This window comes from Somniosus microcephalus, unplaced genomic scaffold (genome assembly GCF_052327205.1).
Source record: "Somniosus microcephalus isolate GS21.2 unplaced genomic scaffold, FLI_Smic_1.0 unresolved_chr1, whole genome shotgun sequence".
In the NCBI taxonomy this organism is placed as follows: Eukaryota; Metazoa; Chordata; class Chondrichthyes; order Squaliformes; family Somniosidae; genus Somniosus; species Somniosus microcephalus.
The window spans coordinates 165,513,168-165,529,058 of NW_028225179.1; positions in this window are offsets into that span (position 1 = coordinate 165,513,168).

Sequence of the window (15,891 nt, forward strand, 5' to 3'; positions counted from 1 at the left end):
AACAGGGAGAGGCAATATACACTTAATGGCACAGTTTTACAGAGTGTGCAGGGACAGAGGGACCTGGGAGTTAATGTGCATAGGTTCCTGAAGGTGGCAGGACATATCAAGAGAGTGGTTAGCAAAGCATATGGGATCTTGGGCTTCATAAATAGAGGTATTGAGTACAAAAGTAGAGAAGTTATGCTGAACCTTTATAAGTGCTGGTTAGGCCACAACTGGAGTATTTCGTTCAGTTCTGGTCATCACACTTTAGGAAGGATGTGAAGGCACTTGAGAGGGTGCAAAGGAGATTTACCAGAATGGTTCCAGGGATGGGGGATCTTAGCTGGAAGGACAGGTTGGAGAAGCTGGCTTTGTTTTCATTAGAGCAAAGGAGGTTGAGGGGTGATTTGATAGAGGTGTACAAGATTATGACGGGATTGGATAGGTTAGACAGAGAAAGGCTGTTCCCACCAGTTGATGGTACAAGGACTAGGGAACACAGATTTAAGGTTCTGGGCAAGAGATACAGGGGGGATGTGAGGAAAAACTTTTTTATGCAGCGAGTGGTGAGGACTTGGAACTCGCTGCTGACGGAAGGGGTGGAAGCGGAGACACTCAATGTTTTCAAGGGGAGACTGGATAGGCACTTGAGGGAAATAAACTTGCAGGGCTACGGAGATAGAGCGGGGGAATGGGACTGACTGGCTTGCTCTACAGAGCCGGCACAGACTTGATAGGCCGAATGGACTCCTTCTGTGCCGTTATGACTCTATGACTCATAATCTCAGAATAAGGTGTTGGCCATTTAGGACTGAAATAAGGAGAAAGTTCTTCACTCAAAGGATTGTGAATCTTTGGAATTCTCTACCCCAGAGGGCTGTGGATGCTCAGTCGTTGAGTACATTCAAGAAAGCGATGGATAGATTTTTGGATATTAAGGGAATCAAGGGATATGGGGATAGTGCCGGCAGGTGGAGATGAGGTAGAAGATCATCCATGATGCATTGAATTATGCAGCAGGCTCGAGGGGCCGAATGGCCTGCTCCTGCTCCTATTTCTTATGTTCTCATTAAACTCAGCTCATCTCAGATCTATTGAGGACTGACACAGTTTGACTAATTTACCTCAACACTTCAGCAGTCAAGGACATTCAGCCTCCGATCTTCGGGTAAGCATTCTCCAAGGCGGCCTTCGAGACACACAACAATGCAAAATCGTCGAGCAGAAACTGATACCAAGTTCCACACTCATGAGGACGGCCTCAACCGGGATCTTGGGTTCATGTCACGCTACATGTAACCCCACCTGACGTAGAGTCATCCAGACTTGAGTCATCGTTGGCTTGTTCTCTCTGCACAGATGCGGCGGGACCGGCTGTGATTTCCAGCAAAGTTTTTTGTTTTTTTTCTGTTTTTCATACAGACCTCAGCATCTGCAACATTTGACCCCTTGTGACATCACCTCATTGTTCTTTGATGTAATGTTTTCCTGACTGACCTGTTTGGACACCATTCACACCTTTGATTGCTGTGATTATCTCTCTGCCGAGGTGTGATAAAGGGCAGTTAGAAAGATTACCTGTAATCATCTGGCAGTTTTCTCTGACTATATATGCTGTGCCTGTATGCTTCTCTCCACTTCACCTGACAAAGGAGCAGCGCTCCGAAAGCTTGTGATTTCAAATAAAGCTGTTGGACTACAACCTGGTGTTGTGTGACTTCCTACATTTGTCCACCCCAGTCCAACACCGGCATCTCCACATCATAGTTCTTCCCAGGCAAGGATATTTGTAACATGATTATCACAGACTCTGAACTAATGTAGCAATGACTGTGCTCACGTAATAAAACAGAACTCAGTTTCCAGACTACAATATCACAGCCGTAGTCTGTAACATTAGTATAAAGATATATTGGGCAAGGCTTTCATCCGCCACCCCACCAATTTCTCAGTAGAGCTGGGACAGGCAGGAGTGGAAAGTTGCTTGTGAACGCATTCTTCAATTACTTCAATGGAAAGTAAAATCAAGCGGGGTGTAAAACACGTTGCCGATCTGTTCCCATCAGGCGGGTTGGGTTAAAATTAGTCCTGTTTTAAATCTTTCCCCAATAACCACTTCAGGTCATTTCCTAAGTGTAACCACAGGTACAGAAGTTAACTGGTAGCAGCAGAGAAGGTTTGCAGAGTTTTTGATGAAATGGGCTTTGTTTTCTGGTTTGTTTTCAGACTTTATCCCTTCTGTAATGTGTATATCCTCACAGAAGCATGACTTGTATTCGGCTAAGAGCCAGACCAGTACAGCCACATAAAACCCAACAAGTACAGACAGGTAAATACTGGTCGAATCCTATCCAACAGCCTGAGGTAACAACTCGTTCCCATAACTTTAAAGATATTGTCCAAAAATATAATAGGCTGCGATCGCAGCAGCATCGATGGGATCGCACCCTCTTCTGGTGCCCTTCAACACTGACCCCTGCTGTGTTCACATTGGGTGCAAGTGCCACTTCGGGTGCTTCTCTGGTGCCAGCCTCTCCCTTGCGTCTGACAACTGGGATAGACGCTCACGTTTGGCAGATTGCCAGTCCTTCCACACCCCCAAACAACCCTGCCAACACTCCTATTGGTGTCTGAGCAAGGGGGCCGATACAGGAGATACTTTTAGAAATACAATTGTCATCTTCAAGAGTCCAAGCTGCTGGTCAGAACCCTGGATCCCACCAGTGCCCCCTTGTGAAGGCCGGTGCGACTCGTTCTTCGTGGCATGCTGGCTGCAAACCTGTATACCGAGTCCCCCATGCTTGGCTGGGAAAAGGGGATCTGTGTTTAGGGAGGCCCCATTCCGGCCCCCAATTCCCTCACCCGTCACTTGCCTTGTAAAAGGCCGACAGAAGTTCCGCCCCTTAAAAGTCAATGAATGTGTAAATTTATTTTGAATAGTTCAATTGCAAAGTTTGAAATGTCAGAAAAAGATGAGACCCGACATAGCCAGATCGCAGCTAGGCCACTTCCTGGGATGGAGCGAGTTCTGCTGGTCTCCCACCTGAAGTTCCGACAGATGATCGCTATAACCCTTGTAAAATTCAAAGCTCTTTTACAGAACAGATCAATGATGTAGATTATTAAACGGTAACTGGAAAAGTACATCTGAACCCATTCTGACCAGATAAAGTTGTTAAGCAGTAACTAGGAACAGCGGAGCCCATCTGATTTAAACAATATTGTACAGTAAGAGAACACGCTGTCCTGAGTCAGAAGTACCAATCCAGAGATTTGAGCACATAATCTAGGTTGAGACTTCAGTGCAGTACTGACCGAGTGCTGCACTGTTGGAGGTGCCATTTTTCAGATGTGGGGCAGAAATTCGTCTCGGGTGATATCGCATTAGCTGCCAGTTATACGCCCAGCCCGATATATCCGGCGGGGCCTATAACAGGTGGCCGGTGTGATACTGCCCAACAAACTTCTACCCCCATGATGTTAAACCAAAGCCTTGTCTGCCTGTTCAACAGGATTGAGGCATCCCATGACTCTATTGAAAGCAGAGCAGGGGACTTCTGGTGTCCCGACCAACATTTCACTCTCAATCACCACCAAAAGCAGATTATCTGTTTGTGGGAGCTTGCTGTATAAAACTGCCTGCTGTGTTTGATTACAGAACAACAGTAACTGCACTTCAAAAAATATTTTATTGGCTGTGAAGCACTTTTGGATGTCCTGAGGTCGTGAAAGGCGCTAAGTAAGTGCACATTATTTCTTTACTATCTGCAAGATTGGTGTCTCCATGTGGCCTCTCATTGCTCAGCAGAATTCAGTCTTATTAACTTCACTCCCAGTTTATCCTCCACACTATGATATTTTGCATTGATCGGACGCCAAAGCTATTCCACAACACAAACCATGGTCTAAAGAACCTGCGAGTAACATTGTTTGGTTAGTGAGTATTTGGCAAGCATCAGTGGAAGCCCATTCGATGTTTTGATGCAGTATCTGTTCCCTTAATGATTCATAATCTTGGACTTTCAGAAAACCCTATGACAAGGTACGACACAGGACACTATTAGAGAATATTAAGGAGTATGGAATAATGTGGGAGGTTAGTAAACTGAATTAAAAATTAGTTAAATGGGAGTTAGTAGAAAGTAGGAGTTAAGGGAAGTTTCTCAGAGTGGTTGGGAGTGGGTAGTGGTGTCCTACAGGGTTCAGTTCTGGGACTGCTTCTGTTCACTGTGGACATCAATTCTTTAGAGGAAGTAGTGTCCAGATTTGCAGACGATACTAAAATACGAGGCATAGTAAATATTTCTGAGGAACAAAGGAATCTGCAACGGAACATTGACAAGATTGGCAAATAAGTGAAATTGAACAGCAGTAAATAGGAGCTGGTGCATTTAGGTTTAAAAAAAAGTAATATACTCTTAATGGGTGATGTGGAAGCACAGAGGGATTTGGAGATTCAGGTTCACAGGACATTAAAAGCAACACCTCAAGTAGTTACAGTCAATAAAAGTAACTGGAATGCAGGCAGTTATGCCAAGAGGTGTAGAATATAAAAGTCGAGATGTAATGGCAACTTAATATAACCCCTTAGTAACGGCTACAGTTGGAGTAGCGGGTGCTGTTTTGGGCTCTACACTTTCAGATGTTCAGATAATAAACAGGGTACAGTGCAGATTCACTGGGATTCTGTCTGGCTAAAGGAAATACAAATACGAAGAAAGACTTGAACAATTGTGTCTGTTTTCAATAGAAGAGAGTAGATTAAAGTGAACATAGAAACATAGAAGATAGGAGCAGAAGTAGGCCATTCGGCCCCTCGAGCCTGCTCCGCCATTCAATGCGATCATGGCTGATCATCCAAACTCAGTACCCTGTCCCTGCTTTCTCCCCATATCCCTTGATCCCTTTAGCCTTAAGAAATATATCCAACTCCTTCTTGAATATATTTAATGAATTGGCCTCTACTGCCTTCTGTGGTAGAGAATTCCACAGGTTCACCACTCTCTGGGTGAAGAAATTCCTCCTCATCTCTGTCCTAAATGGCTTACCCCTTATCCTTAGACTGTGACCCCTGGTTCTGGACTCCCTGACCATCGGGAACATCCTTCCTGCATCTAGTCTGTCCAGTCCTGTTAGAATTTTATAAGTTTCAATGAGATCCCCTCTCATTCTTCTAAACTCCAGCGAGTATAAGCCCAATCGACCCAATCTCTCCTCATACATCATTCCTGCCATCCCAGGTATCAGTCTGGTGAATCTTCGCTGCACTCCCTTCATGGCAAGAACATCCTTCCTCAGATAAGGTGACCAAAACTGCACACAATATTCAAGGTGTGGTCTCACCAAGGCCCTGTACAACTGCAGCAAGACATCCTTGTTCCTGTACTCAAACCCTCTCGCTACGAAGGCCAACATACCATTTGCCTTCTTAACCGCCTGCTGCACCTGCATGCTTACCTTCAGCGACTGGTGCACAAGGACGCCCAGGTCTCGTTGCACTTCCCCTTCTCCCAATCTACTGCCATTCAGATAATATTCTGCCTTCCTGTTTTTGACACCAAAGCGGATAACCTCGCATTTATCCACGTTATATTGCATTTGCCATGCTTCTGCCCAATCACCCAACCTGTCCAAATTTGAGACGTGTTTAAAATAATGAAGAGATGGGACAGAGTAGATAGAAGCAGACTATTTCTAGTGATTGAGTCTAGAATGAAGGGACATAGATATAAGATTAAGTGCAAGAGATTCAAGACAGAGAGGAGAAAGTTTTTCCACAGAGGGTTGTGAGGCTGTGGAATGCACTACAAAATAGGTGAAGACTATGATCATGGTAAGGAAGAGCGGCACGTTCGACCTAGTTTTCAAAAAGCCGAGGTGAAACCAGGCACTCCAGCTACAACATCCCATAAGCCGGCTTCCTGCTCTGAAAAAGAGCTAGAGATTGAAGCAGAGACCATGTCAACATTTAAAAAGCTGATTATAATAAGTTGGGAGCTAAAGGAATGAGAAATAATAGGTTTTCAGCCAAGCATTACGAGACTGCTTTGGTGGATTATTAGTCAAGGAAAAGGCACAGGGACACTCCATTCTTGTCTGATACAAAGGCAAAATACTGCAGACGCTGGAAATCTGAAATACAAACAGAAAATGCTGGAAATCCTCAGCAGGTCAGGCAGCATCTTTGGCGAGAGAAACAAAGTTAACATTTCAAGTCGGTCACCTTTCGTCAAAACTGGAAAATGTTACAGACGTAACAGGTTTTAAGCAAGTACAGAGGCAGGGAAAGGGGAGGAAAGAACAAAAGAGCAGGTCTGTGATAGGGCGGGAGGCAGATGGTGCAAGGCAAAAGGGGTGGTAATGGGACAAGTGATATGGGAACAGGGCGGGTACATGGGATTCGGATCACTGCTGATGTGCAGGATAAACACCAACACAGACTGGTTGGGCCGAATTACCTGTTTCTGTGTTGCAATTTCTATGGAATTCTATGGGCTAAAAATTCGGTGGCGCCGCGTTTGGGGCGCCAAGCTCGCCTGGGCGCCGGAATTTGCGCTCCGGGCGGAACCGCTTGCGCCCTCCCGATATTCAGTTTCAGTGCCCCAAACGGAAGCAGGGCGCTGCTCGAGGTGCCCCGCGTCCCGCTTGGGGCGCTCAAACTGAATATCGCAGCGCAACGTGCCGCAGCGCCACATGCTGTGGCACGGCGCGCTGCGGTACTGCAGGCCTTCCTCCCCTTAAGGGGGAGGGGCCTGCACCAGCGCGATCACCGATCGCGAGTGCCGGCAAAAGAGCCCAGCACCAAGGAGAAGTGCCGAGCTCTCGGGACACAGCCGGCACTGCCCGGGGGGGATCAAGAGGCCGGGGAGGGCGGCGCGAGGAGGTGCTGGCAGGCGGCCACCGAAAGAAATGGCCACCCCGCACCTCCCCCTTAAGTAGCACCACTACCGCCACGGGTAGGCTCCCCTGAACCGGTCGCGAATTGCGACCGGTGCTACAGTGGGGGGGGGCGTGACCCAATATTGCGCTCGGGGCGGTAGCGGGGCGCTGCGCACACCGATGACGTCATCGGTGGTGGCGCAGCACTACAGGCTAACGCCGCCATTAGCACCCTGCTAAATATCGCGGGAGGCGTGGCCAGTGGCGCTAAAGCCACTGAGCGTCCTCTTTAGGTGCTAACTGGTGGCTCAGCCCACCGAGTTTCTAGGCCTGTGTCTTTGTGGGATTACAGCTGAGCCCCTAAACAGTAAGTAACACTGGTCATCTGGAATGACAGAGACCTGAAGCCAGAGAACTGCAAACCTGTTTGCAGTGCCGTCAATATTCATTTAGTGCAATAGACCAGCGAGGCACTAAATTAAAACAACAGAAAATGCTGGAAACACTCAGCAGGCCAGGCAGCATCCATGGAGAGAGAAACAGAGTTAACGTTTATTAACAGCTGATTTGAAAATGAGCGCTCATAGCAATTGAATATTTTTCCATTCACTTTACTGACTTTATTTCATATGTAACTAAGTGTGCCCTCTGTGCCAGCAAACTATGATATGGTTTTACAAGTCAGGTTAGAACCAAAGAAATTGTTCTCATTGAAGATGAAATAATTCTACAGGATTTTACTCACAGATAATTCTCAGTTACTCTCTTCCCACCAACATTCAGACACTCAGTGCATCTTATTCTGCCTTTCATTTTCTGCCCCTCCCCTCTATTTTCTATCTCTCTCTCTCTTACACAGCTCCCTTGTCAGGGGCGGCCAACTCTCACCGAGTCCAACCAGACAACCAGGCAGGGAGGTTATGATGGAGCTGTACAAAACACTAGTTAGGCCACAGCTGGAATACTGTGTGCAGTTCTGGTCGCCACACTATAGGAGGGATGTGATTGCTTTGGAGAGGGTGCAGAGGAGATTCACCAGGATGTTACCTGGGCTGGAGCGCTTCAGCTATGAAGAAAGACTGGACAGGCTGGGATTGTTTTCCTTGGAGCAGAGAAGGCTGAGGGGGGACCAGATTGAGGTGTACAAAATTATGAGGGGCATAGATAGGGTAGATAGAAAGGAACTTTTCCCCTTAGTAGAGGGTTCAATAACAAGGGGGCATAGATCCAAGGTAAGGGGCAGGAGGTTTAGAGGGGATTTGAGGAAAAACTTTTTCACCCAGAGGGTGGTTGGAATCTGGAACTCACTGCCTGAAAGGGTGGTAGAGGCAGGAACCCTCACAACATTCAAGAAGCATTTGGATGAGCACTTGAAATGCCATAGCATACAAGGCTACGGACCAAGTGCTGGAAAATGGGATTAGAATACAGGGCTTGATGGCCGGCGCGGACACGATGGGCCGAAGGGCCTCTTTCTGTGCTGTATAACTCTATGACTATGACAAAGGACAGGACAGGTGGTGGGACCGTGGCCTGGGCTCTAATTGCACTCTGCAGAGGTCGAAAATTCACCGATAGCACCAATGTTAATAACTCACCCGTGAGCATCATAAGATACAGTAATATGTGGAAGAAGAACTAGCCTTTGGGAGGGCCCAAGATCATTGGTCTATCAGAAAGTGGGAGACGGGTCTGTTTTTATTTGTAACTAACGATCCGCTCATGTAATTATAGAAGGGTTGTTATGAAATCACCGACTGTTGGGAGTAAGTGGATGAAATTCTATTCATGAAAAACAGCAAATTGGTCCTGCTCTGCATAATTATTGGGCTGCTAACAAACCCCCATTCTTTGAAATCACAGGTTTTCAGCCAAGCATTGTGAGACTGCATTAGTGGATTATTCGTCAAGGAAACGGCACAAGGAAACTCCATTCTTGTCTGATACAAAGGCAAAACACTGCAGATGCTGGAAATCTGAAATATAAACAGAAAATGCTGGAAATCCTCAGCCGGTCAGGCAGCATCTGTGGAGAGAGGAAGAGAGTTAACGTTTCAGGTCGATGACCTTTCGTCAGAACTGGAAAAAGTTAAGATGTAACTGAGGATTTCCAGCATTTTCAATTTATATTCCATTCTTACTTGTCTCATTTGCTTCTAATCATCATTTCTCTTTCTCTCTCATTCACACATGGGACATTGGTTATGTTTTTGAACAAGCATCCTTACAAACACACTCAAATACACCCACAAACACACAAGACTGCTGTGAGAGATCATTCTTTGGAAGGGAACATAAAAGTATACATGGGCCCCAATGAATCTTGGTAAAGAAGAGTTGAATGGGGGAACACGGTGGCATAGTGGTTAGCACTGTTGCCTCACAGCGCCAGGGACCCGGGTTCAAATCCGGCGTCGGGTGACTGTCTGTGTGGAGTTTTCACATTCTCCCCGTGTTTGCGTGGGTTTCCTCCGGGTGCTCCGGTTTCCTCCCACAGTCCAAAGATGTGCGGGTTAGGTTGATTGGCCATGATAAAAATTGGCCCTTAGTGTTAGGGGGGATTAAATACGTGGGGTTACGGGGATAGGGCTTGGGTGGGATGGCTGTCGGTGTAGGGACCGGGTGCTAGGGTTTGGATGATCAGCCATGATCTCGTTGAATGGCGGAGCAGGCTCGAAGGGCCGAATGGCCTACTCCTGCTCCTATCTTTAATGTTTCTAACCGGGCCAGTATGCTTGACTGGTCCAGTTTTACCATGTTGGGGTGGAATTTGTGCAGTCTGTAGGGGTGAGATACCTTCTGTACAGATCCAAGAGTTGACCCTAGGATACCAAGCCAAGCCTACTGAGATGGAATAGAGTCAGACACCTTCTATACAGACCCAGAATACTGAGCCAGCCTTGCGGAGATGGAATACAGTAATAATCCTCCTCAGGTTTGAATTCCCATGAGCGGAACAGAAATACTGCCTGCTGTGTGGATTTAGTTCTCAGCAATCAATCGGAGTTCTTAGGTTATATTAATAGCACATGTGCTGTCACATATGTTGATGTAACAACTGACGTTTGAGTTGAGTTTGTACTTTCCAATAGTCAGTTTAAGAACATAAGAAATAGGAACAGAAGTAGGCCACATGGCCCCTCGAGCCATTCAATAAGATAGAGTCATCGAGTTATACAGCACAGAAAGAGGCCATTCGGCCCATCGTGTCCGCGCCGGCCATCAAGCCCTGTCTAATCTAATCCCATTTTCCAGCATTTGGTCCATAGCCTTGTATGCTATGGCGTTTCAAGTGCTCATCCAAATGCTTCTTGAATGTTGTGAGGGTTCCTGCCTCTACCACCCTTTCAGGCAGTGAGTCCCAGATTCCAACCACCCTCTGGGTGAAAAAGTTTTTCCTCAAATCCCCTCTAAACCTCCTGCCCCTCACCTTGAATCTATGCCCCCTTGTTATTGACCCCTCTACTAAGGGGAAAAGTTCCTTTCTATCTACCCTATCTATGCCCCTCATAATTTTGTATACCTCAATCAGGTCCCCCCTCAACCTTCTCTGCTCCACGGAAAACAACCTCAGCCTGTCCAGTCTTTCTTCATAGCTGAAGCGCTCCAGCCCAGGTAACATCCTGGTAAATCTCCTCTGCACCCTCTCCAAAGCAATCACATCCTTCCTATAGTGTGGCGACCAGAACTGCACACAGTACTCCAGCTGTGGCCTTACCAGCGTTTTGTACAGCTCCATCATAGCCTCCCTGCTCTTATATTCTATGCCTCGGCTAATGAAGGCAAGTATCCCATATGCCTTTTTAACCACCTTATCCACCTGTTCTGCTGCCTCCAAGGATCTATGTACATGCACACCAAGGTCCCTCTGATCCTCTGTCTTTCCTAGGGTCTTACCATTCATTGTGTATTCCCTTGCCTTGTTAGTCTGTCCAAAATGCATCACCTCACACTTTTCAGGGTTAAATTCCATTTGCCACTGTTCCGCCCATCTGACCAACCCATCTATATTGTCCTGTAGCCTTAGGCTTCCCTCCTCATTATTTACCACTCCACCAATTTTCGTGTCATCTGCGAACTTACTGATCATACCTTTTACATTCACATCCAAATCATTAATGTAGACCACAAAAAGCAAGGGACCCAGCACCGATCCCTGCGGTGCCCCACTGGACACAGGCTTCCAGTCACAAAAACAACCTTCCACCATCACCCTCTGCCTTCTGCCACTAAGCCAGTTTTGGATCCAATGTGCCAAGGTGGGACTTTATCAAAAGCCTTACTGAAATCCATGTAACCCACATCCACTGCACTACCCTCATCCACACACCTAGTCACCCCCTCGAAAAATTCAATCAAATTGGTCAGACATGATCTTCCCTTGACAAAGCTATGCTGGCTATCCCTAATTAATCCTTGCCTCTCCAAGTGGAGACTAATTCTGTCCCTCAGAATTTTTTTCCAATAATTTCCCTACCACTGATGTTAGGCTCACTTGCCTGTAATTCCCTGGTTTATCCCTACTACCCTTCTTGAATAATGGTACTACGTTAGCTGTTCTCCAGTCCTCTGGCACATCCCCTGTGGCCAGAGAGGTTCTGAAAATTTGTGTCAGAGGCCCTGCAATATCCTCCTTTGCCTCACATAGTAGCCTGGGATACATCTCGTCTGGGCCTGGGGATTTATCCACTTTTAAGCCTGCTAAAACTGCTAGTACCTCCTCCCTCTCGATGCTAATATGTTCAAGTATATCACAGTCCCCCTGCCCGATTTCTATGTCCACATCATCCTTCTCCATAGTGAACACAGATGAAAAAAATTCATTTAAAACCCCACCTACATCCTCTGGCTCTACACACAGCTTGCCAGTTTGGTCCCTAATGGGCCCTACTCTTTCCCTAGTTATCCTCTTGCCCTTAATATACTTATAATAAAATACCTTAGGATTTTCCTTTATTTTGCTCGCCAGTGTTATTTCATGGCCCCTCCTCGCTCTCCTAATTTCTTTTTTAAGTATCTCCCTGCACTTTTTATACTCCTCTAGGGCTTCCTCTGTCTTTAGTCCTTTGTATCTGCCAAAAGCCCCCCTTTATTTCCTAATCCATTCTCGTATATCCCTTGACATCCAAGGTTCCCTGGGCTTGTTGGTCCCACCCTTGACCTTTATGGGAACATGTTGCCATTGTACTCTCTCAATTTCCTTTCTGAAAGACTCCCATTGCTCCGATGTGGATTTTCCTTCAAGTAGCTGATCCCAGTCCACATTGGCCAGATCCTGCCTTATCATATTAAAATCGGCCTTCCCCCAATTTAGAACCTTTATTTCCAGTCCATCCTTGTCCTTCTCCATGACTACCTTAAATCTCACCGAATTAGCAAATCAATCAAATCAAATCAAATCAACTTTTATTGTCATTGTTAGTGCACAAGTGCAGTACAACGAAATGTAGGCTTGCGGCTCCCGAGAGTGTACAATTTGGATTAGGACACTTAAACATTTCAACATACATTTGTACATATATATTAGCATAAATATGACCATAATAAAGTGCATCAGCAGATGTGCAGGCTTTAGTGTTTATTTGTGGAGTTCAGTAGGATGACAGCCCTGGGAAAGAAGCTGTTCCTAAATCTGGTCGTATGGGTGCGAATGCATCTGTAGCGTCTTCCAGATGGTAGGACGGCGAACAGACTGTGGCTGGGGTGGGTAGGGTCTTTGATGATGGTCCGTGCCCTCCGTAGGCAGCGTTTCTGATATATATGTTCTATGGTCGGTAGCTGGGTGCCGGTAATGCGTTATGGTCACTGTCACCAAAGTGCTCACCTACTAACACTTCTACCACTTGCCCGGCCACATTCCCTAGAATTAGGTCCAGTACCGCCCCCTCTCTTGTAGGACTTTCTACATGCTGGCTCAAAAAGCTCTCCTGGATGCACTTTAAGAATTCTGCACCCTCTAAGCCTTTCACACTCTGACTGTCCCAATTAATATTGGGGAAGTTGAAATCCCCCACTATAATTACCCTATTATTTGCACACTTCTCTGAGATTTGCCTACATATCTGTTCCTCTATCTCCCCCTGGCTGTTTGGGGGCCTATAGTACACTCCCAGCAAAGTGCTAGCCCCCTTTTTGTTTTTAAGTTCAACCCATATGGCCTCATTAGAGGAACCTGTTACAGCAGTAATTGTCTCCTTAATTAATATTGCGACTCCCCCTCCTCTTTTACACCCCCCCCCCGCCCTCTGTCTCGCCTGAAGATGCTATACCCCGGAATATTGAGCTGCCAGTCTTGCCCCTCCCTCAACCATGTCTCCATGATAGCAACAATATCATACTCCCATGTGTTCATCAACAACTTGTTCATCCACCTTATTCGTAAGACTCCTTGCATTAAAATAAATGCCATTTAGCCTTGCCCTACTCCCTTGTGCCTTATCCCTACTCCCATATTTGCTCTGCCTTCCAGTCTGACTTATTTTTTCCCTCTATATTTGGCTGTACATCACCCCCTATTACAGCTCCACTCTGTATCCCATCCCCCTGCCAAGTTAGTTTAAACCCCCCCGAACAGTGCTAGCAAACCTCCCCGCAAGGATATTTGTCCCGTTCTGGTTCAGGTGCAACCCGTCCGACTTGTACAAGTCCCACCTTCCCCAGAAGCAGGCCCAGTGATCCAGGAAACTAAAGCCCTCCCTCCTGCACCAACTCTTTAGCCACGCATTCATCTGCTCTATCCTCCTATTCCTATACTCACTAGCACGTGGCACCGGGAGTAATCCAGAGATTACAACCTTTGAGGTCCTGCTCTTTAATCTGCTACCTAGCTCCCTAAATTCTTGCTGCAGGACCTCATCCCTCTTCCTACCCATGTCATTGGTCCCAATGTGAACCACGACCTCTGACTGTTCACCCTCCCCCTTCAGGATGCCCTGCAGTCGTTCAGTTCGGCTGATCTAACTCAACTCTACTTTGCGCCCGGTCCCCTTAAAAATCCTAAAATCTATCTAATTCTTGAATTTACACAACGGCCGAGCATCCACAGCCCTCTGGAGTAGAGAATTCCAAAGATTCACAATTCTCAGTGAAGACATTTCTCCTCATCTCAGTCCTAAATGGCCAACCCCTTAGTTCTAGAATCCCCAGCCAGGTGAATGAGATCACCTCTCATTCTTCTAAACTCCAGACAATATAGGCCCATTCTACTCAACCTCTCCTCATACAACAACCCTCCCATTCCAGGAATCAATCTAGTGAACCTTCGTTGCACTGCCTCCAAGGCAAGTATATCCTTCCTTCGGTACAGAGACCAAAACTGTACACAGTGCTCCAGGTGTGGTCTCACCAAGGCCCTGTACAATTGCAGCAAGACTTCCGTACTCTTATACTCCAACCCCCTTGCAATAAAGACCAACATACCATTTGCCTTCCTAATTGCTTGCTGTACGTGCATGTTGACTTTTTGATGTGTACAAGGACACCCAAATCCCTCTAAATACCTTCTTCTTCTTAGGCAGTCCCTCGGAACCGAGGATGACTTGCTTCCACATTAAAAATGAGTTCGCAGGTGACTGATGAGTCCAATGCGGGACCTACAGTCTCTGTCACAGGTGGGGCAGACGGTGGTTAAAGGGGCAGGTGGGTGGGGTGCTTGGGTTGACGTGTGCGCCTTATGCTGCCTGTGCTTGGCTTCCGCTTGCTCCCGGCGAAGAGACTCGAGGTGTTCGGCGCCTTCCCGGATGCTTCTCCTCCACTTTGTGCGGTCTTGGGTCAGGGATTCCCAGGTGTCGGTGGGGATGTTACACTTTTTCAAGGAGGCTTTGAGGGTGTCCTTGAAGTGTTTCCTCTGCCCACCTGGGGCTCTCTTGCCGTGCCGGAGCTCCGGGTAGAGCGCTCGTTTTGGGAGTCTCGTATGGGGCATGCGGACAATGTGACCCATCCATCGGAGCTGATCGAGCGTGGTCACAGCTTTGATGCTGGGGATGTTGGCCTGAGCGAGAACACTGACGTTGCTGCGCCTATCCTGCCAATAGATTTGCAGGATCTTGCGGAGGCAGCGTTGGTGGTTTTTTCAATGTTGGTTTTTTCAAATACCAACATTTACTCGTCTCTCACCTTTAAAAAAATATTCTTTTCTATTCTTCCCATCAAATTAGACAATTTCACATTTCCCCACATTATACTCCATCTGCCACCTTCTTGCCCACTTAACCTGTCTATATCCCTTTGCAGGCTCTTTGCATCTTCCTTACAGCTGACTTTCCCACGGATTATCGCCCAAGTCACATTCTGAACAGCAACATTTTGATAATTTTTGTGAGACTGGCAGCGAACTCATGATAGGCTCACGCTGATCCTAGCTTCAATGAATCCAGACACACATTAATGTTTGCAGAGTAGGTTTTTGTCTTACCCGCCTGGGCAGAGTGCAGAAAGATAACATTTGGCCACAAAAATCACACGCCCCTTACAGAACCACCCCCCACCGGTTTTTGTTCCATTGAAATGAATATGTCGTATGCACAACAGTTGCATATTGTTTTACATGCCTGGATGAGTGCAGCTCCAACAACATCATAAGGTCAGAAGTGGGGATGTTCGCTGATGATTGCACACTGTTCAGCACCATTCGAGACTCGTCAGATACTGACGCAGTCCGTGTCCATATGCAGCAAGACCTGGACAACATTCAGACTTGGGCTGACAAGTGGCAAGTAACATTTGCACCACACAAGTGCCATGCAATGACCATCTCCAACAAGCGAGACTCTAACCATCTCCCCTTGACATTCAATGGCATTACCATCGCTGAATCCCCCACTATCAACATCCTGGGGGTTACCATTGATCAGAAACTGAACTGGGCCAGCCATATAAATACTGTGGCTACAAGAGCAGGCCAGAGGCTGGGAATTCTGTGGCAAGTGTCTCATCTCCTGACTCCCCAAAGCCTTTCCACCATCTACAAGGCACGAGTGTGATGGAATACTCTCCACTTGCCTGGATGAGTGCAGCTCCAACAACACT